Raw genomic sequence first — 24,914 nt, 5'->3', positions numbered from 1 at the left:
GCACACTGGCCAGCATCCTGAGCACCAAGCACAGGCCCCACCACCCTAGGGATGGTGGCCTAGGGTTGAAACACATATTGCAGAGCTTGGAATCTCCATTCCAACAGATCAAGAGATGAGGCTGAAGGAGGCTGAAAAAGCATGCTCCTGGAGACAGCGAGATTATAAAAGTTACCAACAAACCTTGGCAAGGATCACCAACCAAAGACTGTAAGCCAAAGCTGACACTTGGTAGGTCAGGGCTGAGCACAAGAAGCTGGCACAGCAGCTCAGCTCTCTGTTAGGGAATAACACAGCTCCACCTGCCTGCCTCAGCTTTTTCTTCAGTTTTTTCACCCATTTTTTCCTCTACATAAGTCTCACCAATCTAAACCCCTAAAACACGAACAAGGTGGCTGCTAGGCCTCCAGCAATTCATGTCAGGGCACAGCCACGTGTGCACACACACCCACAACCCTACATGCAAACTCAGAGCATTAATAATTCAATCACTTTTAATTAATGCTTATCCAGGCACAAAGTCCTTACCTTTGAAAAGCTGCAGTACATAGGAATCAGTCAGAGGGGAGACAGCTCGGCATTTACAAATCATTTCAGTACAAAATTGGATTCTTGTAAATGTAGAAGGGAGAAGACGGATCCAACCCTTGAAGTAAAAATGAGCTGGGCTCAGACCTGTCTCATCTAGAATGGGTTCTTCTGCTTGCTTGGTGCACAGTCCATCCCAACAGCCATTGCCCACTTCCAGGTGAGAATGGACAAAGCCACCACAACCACTCTGTCACTGTGGACCCATGGCAGACAACACAACCACGTGCAGGGATGTGGTTTTATCACACCACTAAGAAACCAACTTTTACACTCATAAAGCACAAGAGATGATGTGATAAAAGGCCCTGGTGTTTTCAGAGCAGAGCTGAGAAAGAAGAGTTGGAGTGTGGGGTAAAAGTTGGGCTTTGTTTGGGAGTGTTTCAATCAACCAAGCTGTAAATGTGGAGTGGGGAGAGCTGGACCTTCCACAACAGCCAAAGCTGTGGCATTGGGTTGTGCCTCCAAGGCCTCAAAAGAGGGCCAAAAGCAAGTCCCACTCAATTCAGAGTCCCTGTGCAAGAAAACTGGGGGAATATGGAGTTACAGACATACATAAAACAGTCAAGCACCACCCCAATGTGATCCTTTCAGTGACCTAGAGGGGATCATCTCCAAGATGCCATCTTAATATCCCAGAATGGTTTGGCGTGGAAGGGACCTTAAAACTTATCTCATTCCATCCCTCTGCCACAGGCAGGGACACCTTTAACTAGTCCATTCATGACAGGAAAGGACACAAGAGACAAACTGAAGGAAGTTCAAAGAAGAGGCACAAAAATAACAGGCTGAGGGGATTGGTTTGGAAGAGGAGATTAGAAGAGCTAAATATGGATAGCTTGGTTCAGTGACAGCTATGTGGGGACACAGCCATAATCTACAAATACATGGGGGATGAAAACATCAAAGGAGAGAGAGGAATTACGCAGAGGATGATGCAGAGGAGCAAGGAGGAAATGGGATGAATCAATGAGAGGAACATTTAAGACAGACATTGGCCACAGTTTTCTGGCAGGGAAATTGTTCCTAAGTATACCAGTATTTTCCAAGTGAGAAAATCCTCCATCCTTCCATTGCTCTGCTCCTTCTTTCTTTTCTACAACCCTCCATTAATATAATACAACATACATCACTCCCCACAGCACCTCTTAAATGCTGCTGACACCCCAGATGCACCCCATGCCAGGCTCTGAATCCCCAACAAGTCACATTCAAGGTCTTCCCAAGACAGGCAGTAGCCCTTCTCCTTTTAGAGAGCCAACATCCAGCAGCTTTGGAATTACCCAAGTTCAGATTAGATTTGCCAGGTTTTGGCAGGGTTTTACTTAAATTTTGGCAGAGTTATCTTTTCTTGATGTTCTTCCATACTGCAACCACGATAACAAGCATCTCTGACAAGAGAGCAGCTTCAGCTCTATGATCCACCTCCATGGCTGGACCAGGATGTTCATGGCCAAGCAGACAAGAAAAAAATCCTCTTATCCCATCCATCTCCCAACAAATGGCAGTGGCAAGATGGAGAGTTTTCTAAGCAGTTCTCCTGCACAATAAGCTGTCTGCCCACAGCTACAAACAGCATTTGGTCCTGAAGGTCCTGTGGATTGTGGACCAAGCCAGGTGCTCAGGGCTCACACCTGTAAAATTCGTTTAGGGAAGGGGTGGGAGGAAAGGAGACAATGCTCAGTCCCTGCAAAGCAGTGTGCACCTCCTGAGGAACCCACACAGCTCCTAGAGGAGGTCTAGCACTGGGAGGGCACCAGAGTACCACAGACGTGACACTTGCTTTGGTGGCACCATGAGAAGCACCATGTCCAGACCATGGGGTGCACATAGCTATGGACTGGGGGAAAAAGAGGCAAATCCATTCACTGGATCTTCCATCACATCCCACATACACCAGGAACATCAGAGCATTTTTACACATGGGTTGTAGCCAGGTATTGGCAGCTCCTGGAGAGGCTCGATTCCAGGGTGAGACACACATATTTCAGATGCAACAAGCAGCAAAGTCTAGGATGAGTTTCAGATCTATTTATCCCTCAGGCAAAAGGAGACATCTTCCTGCCATCTATTTAATATTAAAAACCTGCTTTGGTATGATGTGCACGTCCCAGCCCCTGCAGGCTGCACGTTTAGGAAGCCGCCCACTTGGCTCTCATCTCCTCTTCTTTGTAGGTTTTGCTCCAGTTGCCAGGAGAGATCCTGGTGCTTTCCAGACACAAAGCCAGCTCTGTTCCATGGCCTGATGGGGAGGTTACAAGAGAAGAGAGAGCAAGAAATGAGCCCAATCACATGATACACAAGAATGTGGGTGAGGAAGATGGTGTCACCACATGTGTCTCATACCAGTGGCCACAGAGAGGGGACTGGTGTCTGGAATGTGCCTCTGTCTCCCAGCACACAAAATGGAAACCTCAGGCTAACACAGGAATGACAAACGTGTTGTGTCCCATGACTGCATCACCCCCACTCCCCAAACCCCAGTTTTCCAGCAAATTCTTTCGATCTTTTAAAACGACACAAGTCAATATTCCTATTCTGGCTGATAAATGCTGGGCTCATCCCAACCCTTCAAGCAACAGTTCGCACCCATGTCCATCAGCTCCCATCAGGAGCATGCAGGAATCAGTGCCTGCAGGACACAGCAAAATCCACAGGAAGTTTTTAAAGCCAGTTCCCAAGGGTTTATTAATTACTGAAATCAAGATACTGCATCACTATCCCTGTGCAGAACAGTGCCCGGGCACCAACCCCAAAGCAGCACACCATGTGCTCATATTGCCATGAAATCTCTAGATGAGCTGCAAGAGGAGCAGGAACGAGCTTTCCACGTGAACCCACAGGCTCCCATCACCTACCCTCACTCCAGACTTTAATTCCAGCCTTGAGGATGAAAAGCAGTTTTCCTGTCTTTGGCTCAAATGCCTCTTGGTGCCTCTGCTCTGATCACAGAATCACAGACTGGTTTGTGTTAGAAGCAATCTTAAAGCTCATCTAGATCCAAGTCCCCACTGCGGGCAGGGACATTTGCCAGGAGGAGGCAGAGCCGATGCTCCTGTGGGAGTCAATTCCTGGCTGCTGGACACAGCTGGGCTGTGATGCCTGAAGGTCTCACCTGGCAGGTTTTGTGCTGACGACCAGCAGCCGCCAGCGGTCGAGCAGCAAGGCTGGGGAGGATCGATGGCTCCCTGCAGGGAAGCTGAGCAGCCAGGGAGAAGAGGAGCTGAGCCAGAGCCAAGCCAGAGTGTAACTCATCACCTGCAGGCCACCTGCAGCCAGGGAGCAGTGCAGCCACAGTGGGGCCTTCGGCACATCTCAGGGAGCAGAGGGAGCTTTGTGGTTCGCATCACAGGACTGTGCCACTGGCAGCCATGCTCCTCCTTGAGAGTACTCCACATAAAAATAGAAAAATAGCTGCTTCATCAGCTCCTCTGGACCATACCAAGGGGAAGAGCTTGCATCTGAAATCCAAATCAGCCTCCACCAAACAGGGATGGGTGCTGACACCACTCACGGCTGAAGCTTTCTGCTAGTCCAATTAAGCTCCAGGAAGGTTTTTAGCCTCTAACCTCACATTTCTCAGGCTATATGCTGGGACACCCACGGGTCACCAAATTCCAGCTAATGAGAAATTGTTCCTCTTTGCCACAAAACAAAGCAAAATGAGAGAGAAAACAGTCACCACTGAAAAAACAACATCCAATGCCAGCTGTCGTTATGCTTCCTTCCACCCAGCAGCACCTCAGACAGCACACAGACATGTAAAAATGAGATGCCAGGGGCTGGTGGGCACATAGATCAGGGAGTAGCAGGGCCAAGTTTATATTCAATCAACACTGGATTTTTAGCTGGCATCCCTAAAATAAGGCAAAGATACTGCTGGAGTTAGACCCATCATAAGCAAGCCCAGATCCCCTTAAATTTCATTTCTTGCTCTGCCAAAATTTCTTTTCATTCTTCAAATTAGCAGCCAGCTATGGCAGAGAAATCCTAATGGCATGAGGAAGAGTGGAATAGTAATAAACAAGGGAGTTTTAGCCCCAAGGATGCCATGCTCAAGTACTGGGGTTTGCTGGCCACCACAGACCCAAACTTGGCCACACATCATTTAAATCCAAATGCTCCCCTGGGGGCCAGAGGGACCATAGTGCTCTCAGCTCAAACAGGCAGCCCATGGAGGACAACACAAGTCCTGTTTAGAAAGACAAAAGAGAGTCATAAATCAGAGCCTGGAAGGTTTTTATGTCCAGCAAGGGGGGCATAAATAGAGGGCAGGAATGGGAAGCCAATGCTGCACCCCAGGCATCCCAGCTGGCCTGGGAAGGCAGCCGTGAGCTCAGCGATGATTAGCCCACAGCGGTCATTAAGCACCCCCATGCCAAGGGTCCTAGCTGCAGAGAGCTCTTCCAAGGCAAGAAAAGTCAACAAGGAGCCAGCACTGGGCTCAACAACCTGCTGGCTGCATGTTTCCATCTCCTCCACCTCCCCTCTTGCCTTGGAGAGAGGTGGGAAGGGATCAGGGAGCTCCACATCTCCTCTCCAGGGCTCTCCCTGCCCAATGGTTGGCTTTAAGGGAAGATAAAAGAGTCAGACCAAGAAATGCTGAGGGTTTGGGGTCACATCCATAAAAAGGATGTCCTTAACACAGGGGAAGCCACCACCCCACCCCAGTGCTCTCTCTGCCCTCTGTGCTGGCAGTCTCCACATTTCCAAGTTCTTTGGGAAGACGGTTCCACAGTGTTTCTTGGCATTTAATTCTTAATTAGTGATATAACTCTTTTTTATAGTCCAGCATCTTGGAGAGCTAAAACAAAAAAAATAACAACAAAAACATAAAGTGAAGGCAAGTAGGACAAGCAGGATACCAGAGTCCCCCCCAGGAATGCCACTTGCTCAGTGTCATGATCTAACGGAACCCTGTAAGAGACGATTCCTCATTACCAATGGGACAGTCTTCCAGAACCTGCTCTGGAAGTTCCAGAACCTCTGCAATGGTTGTCCAACAGCTTTTGATAGCTCTACTCCAGCCTGAAGCAGCCAAAATGCATTTCTGTCTGTAATAAACCCATATGACCTTTAATCACACTGTCTCTCCTGAAAACACACAGGCAGCATGTCCGTGCACATCCTCTACTCCCGCTCATACCTGAGGAAAAGGAACAACAGCTTTTTATTGATAATAATCACACAAGACGTTGTTTGGACAGAGGGAGAATGTTCCCATCGTGCCTAACAGCAGCTCTGGGATGGCCAGGATGTGCTAATGAGCTGCTGGTCTGCAGGTTGGGGGTAGAAAAGAAGGCACTGGCCGGGGAGAACCAGGGTTTTGTGCAGCTCTACAACACCCAGGAGCAGGCAGGAAAGTGTGTATGAAGGAAAGATGTGGATGGATGGATGGATGGATGGATGGATGGATGGATGGATGGATGGATGGATGGAATACTTGTGCAACCCCTGTGCTCAGAGTGGTGTTGGCAGCAAAAGTCCTCCTTGCTCACCCTTCCCATCATTTGGGATCTCTGCCAACATCTGACCTGATGCTGGCTTTTACCAAGCCAAAGCAGGTGCCTGTCTGAACACCACCCAGGTCTTCTCTACAGCAGAGACCAAGGCAAAGTCCCCTAAACATAAAAATAGCTCATGTGGGGACAACCAAAGAGCTTCCCAAGGGCCTCCAAGAGGCTGCTGGTAAAGGAGAGGGGCACAGCTGATAGAGCAGATCTCAGAGATGCTTCTTGGCCATGGAGACTGAAAACCAAACACTAGCATTTGAAGGGCAGTGTCTCAGAGAAGGAAGCTGATGGCTGCAGTGATGAAAGCCTAAAAAAGCTGCATGGGCACTAGGGGCTGGGAGAGGCTCAGTGGGATAAAATAGCTGAAACTTGGCAAAAAGCCTGGAAATCGCTCCTTTCACATGGAGGAACACCAAGGGACAGGAGGAAGAAGGGGACCTGAAGAACATTCCTGGATATGGTAACAGTAGCTAGGCAAATAAGTAACAAATAGGCATGGGAAAAGCCAAGGGGACACACCAAACTAAGTGGAGAAGTACAGACATCCCAGAGGAGCAAGTGAAGAGACAGCTGGCACGCAGCTGGAGTCACGCTGAGGACACTGCCTTGGGCAGTGCTATGCAGGCAGGGAGAGACGTGGGAGGCAGCTTGGCAGAGGGAAAAAGCCTTTCTCCATCACATCAGCAACTTCCCTTCCCACCCAGAGCAGAGCAAGTGCCCTCTCTGCCCTCTGTGCTGGCAGTCTCCACAGCTGCCATCCTCAGAGACTGCTGAGCCAGGGTCCTGTTCCTTTAGCTGAGCATCTCCCACCTCCTGGAGCAGGGTGCTGGCAGCAGTGACTTCTCTCTGAGGATACCTGCAGGAATGGGGCATTTGGCACCCCCAAAGGCTGCTTTCACTGCTTCTAGAAAAAGGCTCAGCAGCACAGACCCCATTCCCAGCATGTGGCTGCTCCCAGGGCAGTTTGGGAATGAGCACAGCAGAGCAGTGGAGACCTGGGTAAATTTAACCCCATGAAGTAGAAACCTGATGCACCCCATGACTGAGCACCAGACCTCAAAAACCAGAAAACCCACCCTTTATCACCAATCCTTGGCTTTTAAAGACTCAGGCCATTATCAGGAGGATTGGGCAGGAGTCCTGGTGTCCATAAGTAGCCGTGCTCCCCAGCACAAGGAACACAGCAAGACAGCAGTTTATCCAAGTTATTTTCTCTGCCTGAAGAATGGCATTAAAGGGGGCGAGGGGACTGGAGAGAAGCCTGCCCTGCCTCCTTGCCCTGCACAGACACTGACCTCATGCTCACCCAGTGGCAAGGAGCCATCCAGAGCCCCGCTGCAGATATTGAATTTGCCAAGAAGCTGAAGAGAGGCGCAAGGCACGGGCAGCAGCAGGCAGTGATTTATGGAGCTGACGTGCCTTCCCAGGTCACACATCCATAGGAGCCTCACCTCCTCCGTGGGCCAGCAGCCAGGCTGATTATCTGTCATATGCTACAGGATGCAGTGCCAACAGCTGAGCGCAGATCACCCAGCTTGTTTGCAAAAATAATAATAATAATAATAAATAAAACCCTGTGGATCCAGGTGACCAGCTTTTGCTCAAGCCCACGCTTGCTGGTGGTAGGTGATCATCACACCAGCCTGCAAGAAAGCATGTAATGCCTGGAGGCTGACCCTGGCCAGAGCTCCTGGAAAGCACAATGGCAGCAGGAGCAGTGCTCATGGGAGCAGCTCTGCAGCTGCCTGGCACCTGCCCGTGCTTCTCCCACCTTGACTCACCCCAAATTCAGCCCTAGGGTTTTTGTGGTGTTACAGGCATTGGGATAGAGCTCGCTGCTCCATCAATCCTGACACTGGTGCAGAGCTAAAAAAGCAGGAAAACAGCCTGTGCAAAGAGGGTACTCACAGGGCTGCAGGGCTGCGTGCACAAGCCACGTGCCTTTTACAATTAGCCCCTGCTGACAAATGCAGTTTTTTCCAAAAAAATCAATTTTAAGAAATAAATTTTTCAGAAATTTAGATTTAATATGGTATTTCCCCCAAATCCCTTTTCCTCTGGCAGACCTCAGGGATAAGCTAAGAACCACCTGCACTCAAGTCACCGAGCTGAATCACAGCAGCCTGAAGGACACGAGCTTCTGGAGCTGCCGGCTGCCAACACTGCATTAACCTTTTTTCCCCTTCCTTCTGTTTTACTGAGTAATCCCCAGATGCAGCCACTCGGCAGCAAGATGCCATTCAATATTCCTTGGGGAGTCTCAGAGCCTTTCCTCCTTCTGGAATCAACAGTGGAAAAAGGTCTGTCGTTCTTGTATGACAGTCCTGTAATGAGAATCCCACAAATTCTAAACTGTATTTCATCAGGAGTTTTAAGGGAGAAACCAAATTTCACAGAAGAGGAACTCAAGACATGGATTGAGACTTTGAGAAACCAGTTTTTTGTTCTCTTGGATTCTGCCAAATGCCTTGGAGGATGTCAACTTTTGAAGGAAAGGATATTCAAAGATCCTCCAAAAGAAGATGTACAACACCTGAAACTCGTAACCTAATCACCAATGAAAATACAGCCCAAAACAGTGACCCAACCTTGTGCTTGCACAGGAATAAACAAACCCAAAAGAGCCCAAACAGTCATGTCTGAGAGCAAAACAGCAAAGATGTGAGAGTTTGGGTGCAGACAGGTGAGCATGACCACAAAAAAGCTGCATGTCAAGCTCATGTAGACAAAAAACAGGGCCAACACTCTGTCCCACAGGACAGGTGGCTCCTCAGACAGGTGGGACTTCATCCACATGCAATCTAAGGAACATATTCTCATCTGTGACTTCAAAGCACCTGACACACCTGGAATCCCCCATTAGGTAATCCAGAACCTGAATGTTTTTACACCTCAGATATATCATGGAAGGCCACATACATGCATGAGCCATCCATTGCTCCACAGCCATGGTGAGAAGCCTGCAGCGCCAGACAAAACTGGAAACAGGAAGGGCCAGAGGTGATAATCCGGGAACAAAAATGAAACTTTGGGGTTGTGAGCCAGGCTCCGTCCCAGCCGAGCTTGCGTGCTAGAATTTTAAGAAGGGGGTTGTTTGCTGACAGCTTAAAGGATTTGTGGGAAGGATTAACCATGGCTTTGCTGATGAGGGAACCAGTAGCAAACTTGGAGCAATCCCACGGGCATGGGGAGAAGCTGGAAGAGGACAGGGAAAGGACAGATGAGCCTACAACAGCAAAAACAACAGGGACAGTTTGTTTTGCACAGTGAACTCGACCAGGAGTGTCTCTTCCCAGCATTAACAACCTTGGTTTGGTGCCCACCAAACACAGGACAGCCAGCTCTGGAGTCCCACCTTCACAGTGCTGGGTCATTGGTGTAACTGGAGGTGCCCAGAAGCCATACAAGTGAGAGCATCGCAGACCTCAGCCAGGAGGAAAGGCACCAAAAAAGAACAGAGTGCAGAAGGCCTGGAGGGGAAGGATGCGGTGGTGGGAATCCTGCTCTGGAGGTGGGAGAGGAGGGAAATCCTGCTGTGAGCAGCAGGCAGCAAGGAGCCACAGATCCACAGCACTGGAAAGCTTTGTGCTCTTGCTTAAGAACTCTGTGAAGTGTCTACAGCTGAACTGGGCTTATATCCAGGTGAATAACACAGATAAAAAGCAGGAGGCTACAGATCTGCTGCTGACTGCCAGAGGAACACGAACATGGAGAGGTTTGCTCCAGAAAGCACAGGATGCTGGTTACCAGGAATACACAAAGACAGATCAATGGACTTGTCTGGCAAGCTGGAGCCCAGCAACAGGGACATGTTCCAGCTGTGAACAGCTAATCCACCCTCTCAACCCAGTGCAGCTGCTCAGCAAACAAGCACGGTCCCCTTAAGAGAAAGCACAATCAGCCCAGATTTAGCTGGAAGAGGGTGGGGATATCGCTGAGCTCCAAGCCATGGTCTGAACCTTATCTGCTGCTTTAATACCTATCAGTGTTGATACAGATTAAAGGATTAGTCAGGATTACTGAAGGCAACCCCCCTTCGCCCCAGGCAGTGAGGATGGGCATGGGTGCAGTGCAATTCCACTCTTCCCCTGTGACCACAGCCCTTGGCTGCACCCTTGAAGAGAAGGAGGCTGAGAAACGTCTGATGAGAGGCTCTCCAAGAGTGATGGCAGCATGAAACAGACACAAGGGAGTGAGACTGGGCTCCCTGGGAAGAAAACAAAGACGCACCTGCCAGAATCCAAGTGGGAGTCCGGTTTGTTGTCCCTACAGTTGCCTACCAACAGAGCAAGCCTTCATAGACCAGCACCACCACCAGAAGAAACCATCCCACCACAATCCACCCATGGCTGTTTATTCCTGCTGCGGTCTAAAGCCCTCTTTTCCTAACAACAGGCGTGGACTGTCAGGAAACTGCCTGGTTAAAACCTGCTTTCGATGTCACTCAGCACAGCTTTTAATTGGATCATGTCCCTGACCCAATTCCCCACATGGTTGCACAAACCCTTGAGCGTCGATGTGGGAAGGGGTGGCCATGAGCAGGCAGAACACCTCCTGGGGGAGCAGCAAAGCTCCAATAACTGCACAAGGAGGCAGGAAGGCTCCTGTGCCCACGTTTAGGCTGAACACGAACCTGTGAGGAAGCTCTCTGCTGAGATCTCCCATCTTCCAAGAAATCATCACCAAATACCAGCTGTATCTAGGGAGCTTGCTCCTAAAACCTGGCTGGACTGAAAGTGGTTCAGGACAATGGCAAGATGATGAGGTGAGTTTAAAAGACCCCTCCAACCCAAACCAGCCTGTGAATCTGTGAAACACTAATGGAACCACACCTGGCTCCTCCAGCTTTCTTGCTTCTCGCACCAGGACAACAGCAGGGAATGGCAGAGGCACTGAAGCTGAAGCACTGAAAAAGAAGACAGGCAATGCTGGGGCAAAGACCTGCAGAGAAGGACATCACTGATCTGAAATGATCGCCTGCCAGAGCCAAACTCAGCTTACAGAACCACAAAGAAGTTTGGGTTGGAGGGGACCTTAAAGCTCATCCAGTTCCACACCCCTGCCATGGGCAGAGACACCTTCCACCTTCTCCAGGCAGTGCACTCACATCTATATGTCAACATCCCACATCCTGCAGTGATTCAGGGACGAAACTCTGGATCAAGCCTCAAGCCCAAGGCAGTACCCCTCTCCATCCCCACTCCCCTCAAACCATCTCCTCTGCAGGGTGAAGCCCAGGTAGCTGCTAGAGCCATTAGTTTCTTCCCACTAAAACACTACCAGGCTACACATGGCTCAAGAAGGAACATGGAGACCTGGCCACAAAAAATACGCCCAGATGAAAGATTCCTTTCCCCTGTGCAGAGAAGATCTGAGTAAGAGAGAAGACCAAAACTTTCACCAAATTGGTCACATTTCACTCAAAAGCACACACAGTACAATCACCTCACCGTAAGAAACCAGCTGAAGACCTGCAGTGTCGGTCATTCAAACGGTACTAAAAAAGTCTAACTAGGCTGAGATGTTAATTTTGTCCCATAAAAGCAAGCAGAGCTCCACAAAAGCAAGCTGCACTGGGCATTCAGGGGCCAACAGCAGTAAATCTGACACTGGAAGAGCGTGCCAGCCCAGTGCCAGGACAGGGTGATTAAACCCTTACAAATTCTTGGCCCAGATGGAAGAGTGACTACTTTCAGCCTCATTGGGTCACAAGCCAGCTGGAACCCTTGAGTGAGTCTCCAGAGCCAGGGCCCCCATCCTGCACCATGACTCCAGGCAGGAGCCAGAACGGCTCCCAGCCAGCACTGATGTGTTCAGCCATCCTGGGAATTTCAGGAGCTCTGCAAGCAGAGACACCAAGGTGGTTTTTGATGATGCTTTCTGATGGTGCTTTCCAGAGTTCCTGTTTCTAGAGCCAAGAGAAATCCCTGAGTAGGAACACTCTGTCCCACCAACACTATCTCCTCCAAGTTAACATCATAATTGTTTATGGAGTCAAGCCTACCAGGAGTTGGACATGATGATCCTTGTGGGTTACTTCCCACTCAGAACATTCAATGGGTTATGACTTCAATCATGTGCTCACAGGCCATGGTGTGATTCCCAGGTGGGATACACAAGCCACTAGCCAAGAGGCTCAGAGAATGAGCATGCTATTAACAGCACCTTGTTGATTGTGAATTAACTGAACTGAGCCAGAGCAGCCAATCTCAGGTCCTTTGGGAGAGGCATGGGGCAACATAAGGCCCGTAGACGTGTGTAAAGCTTCCTCCAGCAGCTCTAACTCTGCCCTTTAGGAAGCAGATGGCATCCAAACCATATTTTGCTTCAGGGCCACGCAAGTTTGGAGAACACATGCCGTGTATACCTACATATCTCATCAAGGAAGAAGTTCAGCTCCCTGTCACTGCACAAGTTGTCAAACAAAGTCACAGCATAAGGACATGCGATTTTTAGCAAAAACACTGCCAGAAGGAGAATGACAAAGGGGGCAGCATTAAGGCTGCTGTGCTCTGCTGAGCTCGGCACCTCGGCAGGTGCTGAGAGCCAAACTACTCCAATGCGGCACCAACCTACTTTCAGATGGATCTTCGTACAAAACCTCACGGATAATCTGCATCACACTGCCACCATCATATCCTCAACACCTAAAGTTACATCAGTTATCACCCTCATTACATCAGCTCGTCACAGGAGATGACAACCCATCCATGAGCAATCCATTGTGGGGTGTGAGGAAGATGGATGCGTGCATCACCAGTGTTCCCATCAATCCAACCACACTGCATGCAGATCTTTCTTCTCAGGGATTCAGTCATTCAGCCACAAACTCCCAAAACTTCCCTGACTGCTGTTAGATCACCTCAGGCAGCACATGACAAATTCAAACACTCTTGTGGAAAACTTATAGTCCTCCAACCCCCCAGCAGGAACAACGACCTGGAGCACTTGGGGCTTCCTAGGATGGTTCTTCATGCTCACCCGCAAACTGTTTTACAAGACAAAGTCCTGAGAGCAGTACTTAGTCTCAAGCAAAGATTATTTTTGGCAGCTTTATCAGAACAGTTCTCACTCCCTTAATCTCTCCTTGGATGAAAGCACATTTAGGAGAACAGTCCAGATGCTGGAATATCAATAAAACAAAAAGCAGTGGTACAATGCAGTCTTGAAAAGCCCTTTACAAATAAACACAACTTAGGGGGGGTTTCTGCTCAGCAATTTCTAGTTTCTGCCAGGCCCACACTCATAAACCAGAACTACATGCTCCCCTCCCCAGGAATTGGAAAACAAAAGCTGGTTTGGGTTACCCAGCTGCAGTACGCACATGCAAGAACTGCTCTTGCAACTCTCCTGCCCCTAAATGGTCAAGCTACTCCTACCACTCCATGGATTTTTAATCAAATATTCCAAAATAACAATTTACAAAAGGAGTCACAGCTGAGACAAGAAACTTGGGCTAGGAAGATGTTATGGGAAACTCGCCATCAGCTCTAAGTGAGGATCAGGAGATCTCCCATCACAGCAACAGGTTTGTCCACTCCTCACACGTCTTAGTTTGAAACCAGACATCCACAAGGGCTTTGAACCTCATAGCAGATGTCTCACTCCCAACAGCACTCACCAGCAACAGCTCAGCACCACTGAATCACAGACCAGTTTGGGCTGGAAAGGATCTTCAAACTCATCTCTTTCCAATCCCCTGCCATGGGCAGGGACACCTCCCACTAGCCCAGGTTGCTCCAACCCCCTTTCAACCTGGTCTGGAACACATCCAAGGACGATGCAGCCACATCTTCTCCAGGAAGACTGTGCCAGGGCCACACCATCCTCACTGCCAAGAATTCCTTCCCAATATCTCATTTAATCCTGCCCTCTGGCAGTGGGAAGCCATTTCCCTTTGCACTTGCCCTCCAGGCCCTTGTCCAAAGTCCCTCTCCAGCTCTCCTGGAGCCCCTTTAGGCACTGGAAGGGGCTATTGAGGTCTCCCTGGAGCCTTCTCTTGTCCAGGTGAACACACTGAGTCCTCCCAGCCTGGTTCCAGAGCAGAGGAGCTCCAGCTCTCAGAGCACTTCATGGCATTCTCTGGACTCAATCCAGCAGCTTCTGATGTTGGACCTCCAGACTGGAGGCAGCTCTGCAGGTGGGGTATCACCTGAGCAGGGCAGAGTCCCCTCCCTCCACTTCCCTGATCCACTCCTCTGGATGCAGCCCAGGTTGGCTTTCTGGGCTACAAGCAGACACTGCCAGCTTACATCCAATCTGCCACCCACCAGTATCCCCAGGCCCTTCCCCCAGGGCTGTGCTCAATCTATTCTCCACTCAGCATGTTTTTGTGCTAGGGATGGCACCAGCCCAGGGGCAGGACCTTGTACTTGGCCTTTGCTGAACTTCACAAGCTTCACACAGACCCACCGCTCCAGCCTGCCAACATCAACCTCTTGAAGAAATCCAACCATACCACAAGACTCTCTCGAACTCCAAGGCCATTATTAGCAGAAATTACACCAACTCCTCCTCCTCTTGAACCATGCTGGCCATCTCCAGCAGGTCTGGGATGACTTTCATCATCTACTCCCAGAAGACTCAGCCTCATTTCCAGCTGACAAGTCTCCAGCATATTGAAGAAGGTTTATTTTCCTCCTCCCCTCCCAGCCAGGGAGGGCAGGAATGCTAATGGCATCCCATTAAACGAGCCAGAAGAAACCCAACCCACCTGAGCCAAGGCCCTATCTTTGCCCTTCCCATTCACTGGCAATCTCAGCGTGAAGTGCAGTTGTCAGAAGATTTCTTGGGTTTCCTTAAGTTCTTCTGCCAAGTTCTGATTAAAATCCTCCTAAGTGGTTTTCTCTTTATTCCATTTCCTAGAACTGAGAAGCAAAGCAGACCTGAGAGCAGCTCTGAGTGCTGGAGCTAACAGCTCCCAACACAGCCAAGCCATCTGAGTCTCCCACACTGGCTCATTAGGATCAAAAGGAAATTGAAAGCAGCACTCCTTCCATCTCCTGTATCAGACCATCGGCTCCCAGAGGAGACTGGGTTTTAATGGCCTCACTCACTGGCAGGAGGCTGGGATTGCTCAGCTGACAGGAGCTGCCGAGCCACCTCGCTGGGTGCTGTTTCAGCATAGTGTTTGAAACAGGTCAACCAGGAAGGAACATTCCCAAAGGCTTTTGGGCAACACACAACAGTGAAGCAGTGGTAAGGAGTAAAGCACTGCACTGTAACACATCTCCATGCCCAAAACCATCCAATTTACTCCAGTCTCTCAGCCCTACTTGACATGCTCTGGTTCATGATGGTGACTTCAAAAGAGAAGGCAAGCTCTCATCACAGGCTCCTTGTGCTACCAGCTTGAGATCTGCACCAAACTGGATCCCCTCTTTGCCCAGAAAAATCTGTCTGCTTTGGTGGCCTGGAGGATGAAACCATTGGTTTCCTGCCCAGAAACAGGCACCTGCAAGTCTAGTCACTCGTTCCTGTGGCCAAAGGGTCGAGGCAATCAGGTCACCACGAAGATGGCTCCTGTCCTCCCAGACAAGAGAGGCTGAGGAAAGCCCCTTCCCTGTTGGAAGGCAGACACATTTGGTCCTCGGGCTCAAACACACTGAGAGCACTGTACAGGGGTGGTGCAAGGGAACCCCAAAACAGACTCTGTTCATACAAGAAAAACCAGAACCAGATGTGTTGCTGCCCTCTCTGCTGTGTCTTCCTCCTTTGCAGGGCCCCACACAGGGAGCTGCTCCTACCAGAGCCAAGCATTACTGATGAGTACACAGCCTGAAAATCCCAACACTTCCAATTTTTAATGCCACGAACCTCCTCATGGTCCCTGGGGGAACAGGAAGACACTGAGAGACCATGTGGACAGGACACACACTGGTCCAAGCTACTGTTGAGGGATCTACCACAGGGAACACCAACAGCTCCTCCAACAGGTCCGGAGGAAGCAGCAGGGGGGGAGCACAGTCTGTGAGCCCCTCTAAAGCAGGGCCTTTTCCTGGGACCTGGCTCTTCCACAAGCCAGGCAGTGATCTGGCAAAGCCATGGCATATTTGGTCATGTTTGGGCATGGTTTCACCTTGGCTTTTTGTATGCAAGATCCAGACCTAGCCTGAGAGCTAAACCACCTGCTCTCCCCAACACCAAGAGGCTTTGACTCTTCCCCCAGGTGGGGCAGCCCTGCCCATGCCATAGGGGTTTGACCAAAAGGCTGGTTTCCCTCAAAGGAAACCATTCCCCCATTCACCACTCAGCCCATCCAGCTCCCTCACCCCACCCACAAAGGAAAGCATTAATAGCCAGTCTGTGAGACCATAAAACACTAATGCCCAAAGAGTTCCTGCACCTTGAAATGTTAATGCTGAGCAAAGAAAGAAACCTTCCTGTCAGCAAACCAGGTCCATGATACATAGACACAGTCACCTTCCTCCCCTCCAAGCCACAGAACAGCAAACAGCCCTGGAAACCCTGAAACCTTGCTCTGTTTACAAAGCACCCATAGATCTGCTGGTCCCACCAGGGCAGGAGAGGCTTTGCCAGCACAGGACAGCTGTGCTTGATGACTCTGTCACCACCTCCAAGTGCTGCCTGGAGCCCAGCCATCCTCCCCTTTCAGCCCTGGAAAGCAATTTCCTCTGTCCTCTGAGCACATAGAGCCCAAACCCAGGGCTCTTCTGTTCCTCCAAGCCTCTCTTAGCCCCACAATCCCCAGAACCTAGCTCCAGCTTTCACAGATTCATAGACTCTAAAGAAGACCTCCAGTGACTGGACCTCTAGTCCAAGTCATTAACCCATGCTCACCATGTTCACCACCAAACCCCAAGTGCCACGTCCATGCACTTTTTGAACACTTCCAGGCATGGTGATTCCACCACTTCCTTGAGCAGCCTGTTCCAGTGCCTCACCACCCTTTCACTGAACCCTTTCTTTGTTCCCTTCTCCTTGCAAAGGGGCGTCCATTCTTTACACCACAGTGGGTCAGAGGGACACAGAACTGCACACCGGGGGCTTGGTCAGGATCCCAGGCTGGCAGGGCAGCACCAGCTGGAAATACTTGCTTGGAGCTGGTGTAGTCACAGTAGCCATGGCTCTGTGCACCATGTCTGGTGTGGGACCACATGGACATCGCAGCCTTCCCTCTGCACCACAACAATGATGGAGTGCAGTGATTTTTGGGATGGCCTTCCCTTTCAGACAACAGACCCCAAGACTCCACTGCCACCATCCACACACAACCCATCAGGTGGCTGCAGCTCTCCCTCCTCTGGTCCAGCTTGAACACAGGATCAAGACCCAGCTCCAGGGTCCTTTTCCTGAGGGTTGATCCTAGGGTGGTGACCACCAGCCACATGGCATGCAGCTGACTCCAGAACATGCCACAGCTGTCTGTTAAACAAATGAGAGGGCCATTCCCAGCACAGGAGACAGTGCACCTGCACCCCAAAGAGTGGAGAGAGGGGTGGGAGGGTGAGCAGGGGAGTCTGGGAACAGCGTTTGTTTGCATTGTACCTGGGGAAATATCACAACACTGCACTTCTGTGGCTAACTGGGGGAGCGAGCGAGCTTCCCGGAAGGAAATTACTTTCTGTCTTGGGAAAAAAACCAAAACCACGACCTGTGGTACGACAACCACAGGATTTGTAGCTGCAATGGTGCCTTCTCTACCCAGAGCACCTTCATGCTCCCCTCAGCAAACCCCATGCTCAAGCCTAACAGGAGCAGCCAATCCATGCAGAGGACAGGGAAAACTGAGACACACAGGCTCCAGCATTTGCATTAAGGGAGGGCAGCCCAGGGGGTTCTCTTACTCCCTCAGCACCAGACAAAATCCACTTTTGAGCTTTATCACATCCCATTCCCCCACCAAAATATGATGACCTCCAATCCACATCCCAACCAGAATTCCATCTCAGTTCTGCAGAGCAGGCACACTCTCTGCACTATTCATCACAACACACTCCAAGACATCCCAAGTGAACGAGGAGGGCCAGACAGTATTTTGAAGTAAATCTAGATACCAAGTTTTAAAGCCACTTCAGTGTCAAGGACAGGGGAAAAGTCAGCAGATGTGAGTACATGCCATCACCACACAGTACAAAAGCTCCATGGTAGCATCTTCCTGCAAAGGGATTTATCCTGCCCACAGAACACTGGGATGGAGCTGGCACCATTCAGCCGGCAAGGCTGGGGGCACAGGAGGAGGAGGGATGGGGAGCACAGGCACCATGTGCTTTCCTGGGTTGAGCAGAGCTCACCAAAGCTACTGTGAGCCCTGTGAGAGGCCAGTGAGCCCCTAAAACCTTTACATCACAGCATGGCCCCAGCAAAGTCCCCATGTCCAGCCCCAGGTGCCACTACCACTGCTATGCCACCATCTCCAGCCCCAGTGCCATCACCACTGCCCATGCCCCATCCATTCCAGCTCACCCATCCATGCCAGCCCACAACCTGAGCTCACCCCAGAAAACCCTGAGCACATTTATTTACATCAGATCAGTTCCCTGAGCTGCTCTGTGGGCAGGAATGAGTAACAGGGACAGGAATATCTCAAGCAGATGTTGTCACCGAATACAACATATCGTCAGGCTGCTGGTGGCTTTAAATCATTCCGGAGCCCAGCAGTTGCTTCCCAGCCCTGGGCTGCTCTCCCAGCTGCTGCTCAACAGCTCTGAGCCCTGGGGTGGCTCCTCTTGCACCCAATGAGCACTCAAGCTCCAGGCACTGATCACCACGAGGCAGGAATGTAACAAAACCACCCCAGAAAGTCCACAGCAAAAATCACCGCTGCCTTTTCTCCTGCCCAGCTTCAGCTCTGGGGATTTAAGTGCCCTCTTGCCCAACACATCTCTAGGGCTGCCTGCACACAAGGATTCACAGGGAAGATGGATTTCACAGCTGCAGCCCAAAGCATCCTCAAGAGCAGCAGCAGAGCAATGCAGCACTGTGAAAGCAGTGGCATGGAAGATGTCGTGCCTGCAGCAAACAGGGAAAAGGCAGCGAATCCCCAACCAAGCAGCCTCTAAAAGCATAGGAGGGGAAATGCAGGCAGCCTGTGCTCTGCTGCCCTTTCCTGTGGCCTCCCTGGCTGCCGGGTGGAGAAGCAGCTTTGCTCATTAGCGGGTTATTCCTGGCACACTCCCCCTGCATCAGCTCCCCGGCAGGGCTGTGGGAGCAGCTCGATGGGTTTTGAAGCCTTCGGGGTTGCACAGCACTCCAGAGGCGCAAATCTTCCTTTAAAGAAATCTCCCTCGGCAGATAAATGGTGCTGGGTAACTGGGGTCATTAGGCTAATGAGCAGCTACCGCCAGCCTGGAAGCAAAGCAAAAAAACACCACAGAGTCTACCAGAGCCTGTTAGCCTCAAAATCTGACCCATCTCCAGCAGCTGCTGTCACTCTCAAGGGAGGAATCAGGTCCATGAGTCAGCAGGATCAATCACCCGCCGGCCTTCCCATCAAAATCTCTCATCAAAGCACTGGGGGAGCAGATTTGCAGGTCACTTGCACCAAGGAAGCTGAGAAGGGGCTGTTCCACCTCTGTCCCCCCTCCATCAGCCCCTCCGTTACCACGGTGTCATTCCACTCCTACGCTTCAGGAGCGGGGAGGTTTTTTCTCTTCTTTCCTAGTGCTGCTCCATTTCCTACCACCACGTCCTTGTCAGGGAGCCACATGTCCTGCTGTCCATTCTGGTGGAGATTGAGCCATGTTTCGGCATGACAGCCAATTCACTGCGATACAGCAATGCTGATGGGTTGGGCATCAAAGCTAACTCAGCCTTTTAGTCCTTCCTAACACGGCCATCTGGGAAAGCAACCAGGGAGAGATGCAATTTTCCCTTTGCAAAGCCTTCAGAGGTGGGATCAGCTGGAACTCCCAGCCTGCTACATCCAGTGGTTATAAAAGAAAGCCCACATATAAATAACCTCTCAGCAGGAGCCAAAACTCCAGCAGTAACCCCATGGTTTGAAGTGAACGAGGCCAATTTCCTCCTTTGTAGCTCTTGACACATGTTGGCTGCGTGCCCCCTTCTTGCCTTGTTCCTAGAGCAGAAGGCTCTGGGCGGCGGAGCGGGGGACAATAAGGAAACGAGTGGTGTCATTCCCAAGGACTCCCAACACAGCTCTGTCAGCAGCTCTGGAGGCAGCCAATTCCAGCACGGCTGGAGAAAAAGAACCACGGCGAGAGGATCAGGCAAGAGCCGGTAGCTGCCTGCACGCCCCTGCCACCTCCCTGAGCTGCCCATGTCACACTGGCTGCCATGGCCTGGAAAGAAACGAGCCCTGCAGAGCAAGGGCTGGGAAACAACTTCTCCCCAGGGTTTTGGGCATGAACAGGTCCCTACCCAAGCACTGGGCTTCCCAGATGCCCTAAAAATCCCTGGAGAAAACAAAGAACAGGGTGAACACCAGCTCCAAATCCAGCTTTGGAGAGGCTGAAAAAGCAACAACTGTTTTCACCAGAACAGCTCCACTGGGAGTTTCTCCATCCAAACTCTGGCCCCAAGACAAGGAACCTCACACGAGCCAAAATCCCAAGCACGTCTTCAAAGCAGAAGGCTGGGACCACCCCAACATCTCATCCTGGTTCTCCCCCACATCAAGAAAGGTTCCTAAGAGTGTCTGTGGCCATCTCCTGTTGGGCTTGGACCCAGTAGAGGGACTGGGAGATCTCACCTCTTTGAGCTGGAGTCACACAGGAATCCCTCACCCCAATCCTTGCCGTCGCATGCACAACCAAGTTTCATCCCTTTCCCCAACAATGGAAAAATGGCTAAGAAAAGGCAACCATGCTTTCACTCCAGGTAAAGGATTAATGGTGCAGGACACCTGGCACCTGGGGGTCCCACTGAGGCTGTAGGACCAGCACTGGAGGCACCATACAGGTCTGCATCTCTGGATTAGGGCAAGAAGGTCCACAAAGGTGACACCAAAGCCACCCTACAAACTGCTGGATAAGCCAGCAGCAGCAGGGACAGTGCACAGACGTATTTTTTTTTGGGTGTATTTCTTTTTTGGCAGCTGCCACTAGTGTGGTGTCACCATCTCACTGTCTCCATTGTCACCTGACCCCAAGCACTCCCTCTGTTGCCACACTGTTCTCCCACAGAACCGCAAGGGCATTTTCACATCAGTTTTGGTGTGAACACACTGCAGTGTCCCCCATCTTAAAACAGCCCCTCTCTATCAGGTCACCCACAGCAGGGATGTCGGCTCTGAGCACGCACAGGGCATCACTACACTGGGTCTAGGGAAAAATTCGGGAGAAAAAAATACACCGGTGGCTTCCACCCCCTCTCCCGCAGAGGGACACGGATGAATCCACCCTCCTGGCTGCCCAAAACCGCAGCACACGTGACCCAGAGAGGCTTTTCAGAAGAGCTGAGTCTCCAGTGGCTTCTGTTTGCCTTTCCCTTGTCTGCAGCAGCATCACATCTGGATACTCGTCAGAAGAGAAGGAAAAAAAAAAACCCCTCCCTCCTCCTGCTGAACAACCTCTCAATCAAAACAAAGCCGGAGCGGCAGCCAAGAGCTGGGAGGCTCTTTTGTTTAATGCTCAACATCCCCCGGCTGGGCCAGCACGCCCCAGAGTGCCGGGAGCGGGTGCAGGGGCCCGGTGTGGGCAGTGCGGTGGGTGCAGGGCTGCTGAGCAAGGGGCCAGCTCAGCCACCGGCCCCAAGGCCAGCTCGGCCACGCCACGGCAGCTGGTGGGGCAAAATCAGCGCCGCTCCTCCGTGCACGGCCATTTTGCTGAGCTCTGCCGCTCACAGAGAGCTGCCATTCCCTCCCAGCACCAGTGTCCCCACAAAGCAAAGCAAACTAAACCCCAACTCAGCTCCAGCCATCCCCAGTGACCCAGGGACTGACCCAGCCACTGGTCGCCATGCTTGTGAGTCCGCCAGCACAAGCTCTTTTCTCTCCCGCTGCAAGTATTTTAAGCTCCCACTGTTGCCCCTCCAAATATTTTTTTGGGGCTCCAAGGACCCGCCCATGCACTGACCACAGCCAATGCTCTCAAGGGGCTCAGCCCATCCCAGAGACCCTGGAAAGTCCCAGCAGGGTTATCACCAGTGTGTTTCATCGAGATCAGCCCCATCCCTGGAGAAGTTATAGCCTGTGCCCCAACACGCTGATGGCATCAGGTTTGAGCAGAGCACGCAACAAGCCAGGACACAGCCAAGATCCACACCAAGAAAAAGGATATTTGGGATATTCAGCTCAGGAGGCTTCACCCCAGAAAGCAGCAACCATATCCATGGGGTCACACTGGCAAAACACATCCAATGGAGCCCAAGGGCCATGTCCACAGGCTCCATCACTGCTGTGTCAGACATGGGAGCAAGGGTGAACTCGCCTATGGACACAGCCATGGAGCGCTGACTGATGTGGAAAAGTGTCTGGCAAAACCCAAAGCCCCTTTGGCTGCCAAACCCTACAGCAAGATATTGGAAGAACACAAAAGCAGAAGTAGAGGCAAGTGGGGTGAGCTGGTTGGGGCAAGAGCTGGCTGCGGCATTGAAGCACCTCATCAAGGAAATATAATCCCTGCCAAGGTGCTCATTATTCCAGCCATGGAGATACAGCAGAGCCTCCTGGCTGGCAGCTACTGGCTCACTACACATCTCTTTTGTCTGACCTCCAGGGAGGTCACCCACCCCAGGCTTCAGCAGTGGAGGGACAGACAGTCTCCCTTTCTTCATCCGCAGATGGAGACCAGCTTCCCTGCCCGAAGCGGAAGTGGGAGCAGTACAGGGTTAAACAAAGGACAAGCTGACGGAGACCAAAGGTTGGGCTGAGTCACGCTGTGGCTGTTCCTGTTTCAGTCTGAGCAAGTTTCTCGCTTGCCAAGCAGGGTTTGTCCCCAGGCCAGAATGAACCTGCCACCTTAATCCTCTCGATGCACTGCCTGGAGGAGCTGCCGTCCCTCCCACAGCCAGCACATACCTCTGCTCTTGGCTTGTCCTTTGGACTCCATATACAGTTTTTGGGACACTGCTACAGCTTTCAGGAGACAGGAGGAGCCCAAGGCCACATCTCCCATTGCATCCCATTGGTCCTCCACCCTGCCCCAGGCAACCACCCAGCCTCAGTCTCTTCCTCAAGACACAAAACTGCTTTCCCACCCCTTACCATGCAGACACCTTTCTTCTCCTCGCCCACGGCTTTCCCAACCCAAAGGAAGCGATCCAGCTGCCCCCAGGAGGCTGATGAAGCACAGACAATGCTTCCTCCTAAGTGACACATGTTCCTGCAGATCCAGACATCAAATCCCTTCTCAAAACAGGGATCAGCCCTTCAGCCTGAGCTTTTAGCAAGGGGCTTAGGATTGAAACTGGACAAGTAAAATGGCAGAACCATCCTCACCAGGTGTTGGCATGGAGAAGATAGAATCATTTGCATTAGAAGCGACCTTAATGCCCATCTTTTTCCACCTCCTGCCATGGGCAGGGACACCTCCCACTAGACCAGGCTGGTTCAAGCCCTGTCCAACCTGGCCTGGAACACTTCCAGGGAGGGGGTAGCCACAGCTTCTCAAGAGAAACCTGTGTCACGGCCCTCACAGGAAAGTGTTTCTTCCCAATATCCCATCTAGCCCTGTCTTCTGCAAGTGGGAAGCCACTGTCCCCGCGCCCAAAGTCCCTCTCCAGCTCTCCTGGAGACCATATCGGCACTGGCTGGGGCTCTGAGCTCTCCCTGGAGCCTTCTCTTCTCCAGGTGAACACCCTCAGCTCTCCCAGCCTGGCTCCAGAGCAGAGGGGCTCCAGCCCTCAGAGCATCTCCGTGGCCTCCTCTGGACTCACTCCAGCATTTCCACATCCTTCTTATGTTGGGATCCCACGGCTGGAGGCAGCTATGCAGATGCAGTCTCACCTGAGTGGGGCTGAGGGGCAAAATCTCCACTTCCCCTGCTGCCCACACAGGTGGACAAGTCCAGGACACAGGACACAGAGCAGTTTCCAGGTGCCAGCACACATGACCGGGGTGTGTGGAGCTTCTCATCCACCAACACCACACATCACACTGGTATCTCCAACTGCAAAGAGTTTCTGCAGCTGTATCAGTGAAAGAAATAAATCTGTAATTGTAAGAACACAGCAAAGCCATGCAGGGTATGACCCAAGGTCCAGCCAGCTCCAGTGTTGGCTGTCACAGCAGCCAGCACAGATGGCTATGAGGGAACATAACAGCCAAGCAGGTTGAGGTATTTCCCAAATCAATTCCCAAGCTTCTGTCCTCCTCATGTTTTTCCCAAGCCAAAACACATTGCCCTGTACACCCCCCTGATGAGTTTCTCCTCCACAAACACACTCAGGCGCCCCAAATCACAGGTGGACTTTCAGCATCCACAGCTTTTAGCAGCAGCATTCCAGTCCATCATGCAAAAGAGCATCTGCTGCTCTTCCTGGTTTCATCCACTTTCGTTCCACCGCCAGAACAGACAAAGGAATAAGATGTCTCCACACCACTCCTGAATTTTACAGGCTTCAACCACCTGCCCCAGGACACCACTGTGCCCTCCCCACCCATCCCAGTGCCCACACTGTGATCCCTATGCCAAAGCAGAAATCCTCCCAGGGAACTTCTGGCTGCAAACATGGTGACAATGCTTTTCATACTCCCCAGCCACTGTCCCAACACCCTGGCACATGTTGATGGCAATAGGGCCAAGCCAACCCGAACACACACTTGTGATGCTCACCCTGTGCGTGACATACACGTGGCTTCACAGGCACACACCAGCAACACCCCGTGTGCAGCTGGCATGGAGGAAAGCATAGACCTCCACACGCCTAAAATATTCCCCACTTGAATCAGAA

At 51.3% G+C, this 24,914-nt stretch overlaps 1 protein-coding gene across 4 annotated transcripts in view; it reads right to left on the bottom strand.

Annotated features, from left to right (window-relative positions):
- ZNF609 (zinc finger protein 609) overlaps positions 1-24,914 on the bottom strand; it is a 64,802-nt gene that overhangs the window by 21,059 nt on the left and 18,829 nt on the right. The window lies entirely within an intron of this gene.

The sequence above is a fragment of the Onychostruthus taczanowskii genome, unplaced genomic scaffold (assembly GCF_017590055.1).
Source record: "Onychostruthus taczanowskii isolate IOZ18803 unplaced genomic scaffold, ASM1759005v1 scaffold6, whole genome shotgun sequence".
NCBI classification, from domain to species: domain Eukaryota; kingdom Metazoa; phylum Chordata; class Aves; order Passeriformes; family Passeridae; genus Onychostruthus; species Onychostruthus taczanowskii.
This window is presented reverse-complemented; position numbering and strand designations above follow the sequence as displayed.